Consider the following 3,141-nt stretch of genomic DNA (forward strand, 5'->3'; position numbering starts at 1 on the left):
TTCTATCTAGTTTTTAATCGTATCACCCTTTATTAAAAAAAAACTTTTCCTTTCTTTTTAACTTCTAATCATGTCACCTACCTGAAAAAAAGAGAGAAAAGAAAAGAGAAAGGGAAGAGCAAATCAGAACAACAACATAAAATGTTCTTGAATAAACAGCAGATAAGCCATAAATGTTGGGGTAAAAGTGAAATTTGCCCAAATAAAATCTGATCCAGAAAAGTAGATTAACACCTCTTTATTTATGTACATAAGCAAGGAGGGGAAGAAGCCTTCAAGTGATGGAAAGTCTTATAGTCATTTGCAAGCACATGGGAGCAAGAGTTGGCATGCCACATTAGTCAGTAAATTCGGAATTTGGAATTTCTTACGGGATTAAAAATGGCATTAATTCAACTGAGTCGTTTCGCCTGTGTTTATAAGGACCATCCATGATTGAGAACATAAAATGGGGGTGGGGGGGCGACCCATACAGCATACCGGCTTGCCCTCAAGGTTGTTTGTTTTGATTTGGAACACAATTTGTAACACAGTTTAAGGAAGAGAAATGTAAACTTCCTCGCCACTGGGATTAGAAGAGGAATAGGAACTAGGATGGGATAGAATGTAGAAGAGAAGAGAATGGAGAATATGGAATGGAATGGAATGGAATGGAATAGAAAAAATATGGAATAGAATAGAATAGAATAGAAAATATGGAATAGAATAGAATAGAATAAAAAATACGGAATAGAATAGAATAGGATAGGATAGAATAGAAAATACGGAATGGAATGGAATGGAATAGAATAGAATAAAAAATACGGAATGGAATAGAATAGAATAGAAAATACAGAATGGAATGGAATGGAATAGAATAGAATAAAAAATATGGAATAGAATAGAATAGAATAGAAAATACAGAATGGAATGGAATGGAATGGAATAGAATAGAATAAAAAATACGGAATAGAATAGAATAGAATAGAAAATACAGAATGGAATGGAATGGAACAGAACAGAATAGAAAAAAATAGAAAAGAAAATACGGAATGGAATAGAATAGATATAGGATAGGATAGAATGCAGAATAGAAAGAATAGAATTAGAATAGAATAGAAAGAATAGAACTAGAATAGAATAGAAAGAATAGAATAGAATACATAGAGTATAGAGAATAGAAGAAGAATAGAATAGAATAGAGAGGGAAGGAAAACAACAGAATATTTTTATTGACAGCGTGTGATGGGACACAAAAGGAATTTGTGGTGCATAAGGTCACAATGTACAACAGCCACTGGCTCACGGTTGACTCAGCCTTCTAACCATCTGAAGTCAGTAAAATGAGGACCCAGATTGTTCGGGGCAATAGACTGACTCTGTAAACCATTTAGAGTAGGGGGTCTCCAACCTTGGCAACTTTAAGCCTGGTGGGCTTCAACTCCAAGAATTCCCCGGTCAGTAAAGCTGGCTGGGAAATTCTGGGAGTTGTAGTCCGCCAAGCTTAAAAGTTGCTAAGGTTGGAGACCCCTGGCTTAGAGAGGGCTGCAAAGCCCTGTGAAAGCGGTATATAAGGCAGAGATCGTCAAACTTGGCAGCTTTAAGACTTGTGGACTTCAACTCCCAGAATTCTCCAGCCTGGAGAATTCTGGGAGTTGAAGTCCACAAGTCTTAAAGCTGCCAAGTTCGAAAACCTCTGGTCTAAGGGCTATTGCTATATAAGGGAGAAAAAAAATGAGAAATCCTAAACAGCCAATAGGAGGAGATAGCAGAAAACGAGTCCTCTATAGGAACCACTGCAGGAGAGGGGAGGGGGGGGGCTCTTCAGTCGGACTCCATATAGGACTACTTCTCCCGGCAGCCTCCGCGAGCGCCGGCCCCGCCCCCCCGATGAGCGATCAGCTGCTGCAGAGGTTCCCGAACTCGCCCAGCTCACCTCCAACTCGGCTGGCAGCCCCTGGTGGGCGAACGGAGCTGTCCACCTGCTGGAACCGGTGCTGCCGGTTCGAGAGTGAGAGCTAGAGCTAGAGACAGAGGCTTCGGCGGCTGCTCGGGACTCGCACGCAGGGCGTTTCTGGCGGAACCCGCTATTCTCCCGCTTTGCCTTCTCGGGGAGCCCCGGGACAAGCCCGCGGGCGAGTTTCGACCGGTTTCCCTCCGGCTAACGCCCCGGTGCCTCCACCCCCCCACCCACGGCTGGCCAAGGCAAGTCCCTTCGGCCGGGCTCTTCCTTGATCGCGGGCCAAGGCGAGGTGACACGTAGCACTGCGGGCGGCCCCGGTCGTTGGACGGAAGGCAAAGCGGCGACCGAGGGGGTCTCACCACCGCCGCCCCTCGACCGGTAAGGAGGCGGCTTTGCGGGAGGGGGGTTCCCAAGAGAAGCAGATGGTTTTGCCTTTGGCAAAAGCTATCCTGTCCCCTTCCCTCCTCCTTTCCGGGGGGGTAGTGGTGGTCCTTGAGTGCTGCCCTAGCTTGCCCTGAGTCCCCCCCCCACACTCAGCACCCTTGGCCGGAGTTTCCCCCTCCCCAAAAAAGGACTTTGCCTTCGCCCCTCCCCCAAAAGCTGCCCTACCTGAATGACTGGGCTCAGCTTTCCCATGGGAGGAGGGAGGCTTGTTCTGAGCACCCCCCAGCCCCATACTATGTCAGTCCCTTGCCTGGAGTTTCTCCCTCCCCTTCGGGGTGGGGGGGGGGCAAATGCTGCCCTATCTGCATGGCTGGGCTCAGCTTCCCCTCCTTTCCCATGGGACAGGGGGAACTTGTCCTGAGCGCCCCCCACCCACCCGGCAATGGGGCAGTCCCTTGCCTGGAGTTTCCCCCTCCCCTTCAAGGGGGGGGGGGTTGGGTGGGCAAATGCTGCCCTAACTGCATGGCTGGGCTCAGCTTCCCCTCCTTTCCCATGGGAGAGGGGGAGGGGGCTGGTCCTTGAGTGCTGCCCTAGCTTGCCCTGAGTCCCCACTCCCCACCCCACTCAGCACCCTTGGCCAGAATTTCCCCCTCCCCAAAAAAGGACTTTGCCTTCGCCCCCTCCCCCCAAAAGCTGCCTTACCAGCATGGCTGGGCTCAGCTTTCCCATGGGAGGGGGGAGGCTTGTTCTGAGCACCCCCCAGCTCCATACTATGCCAGTCCCTTGCCTGGAGTTTCCCCCTCCCCAAAAAGGAC

Source organism: Pantherophis guttatus, chromosome 15, assembly GCF_059756535.1.
Source record: "Pantherophis guttatus breed Tessera chromosome 15, ASM5975653v1, whole genome shotgun sequence".
NCBI classification, from domain to species: Eukaryota; Metazoa; Chordata; class Lepidosauria; order Squamata; family Colubridae; genus Pantherophis; species Pantherophis guttatus.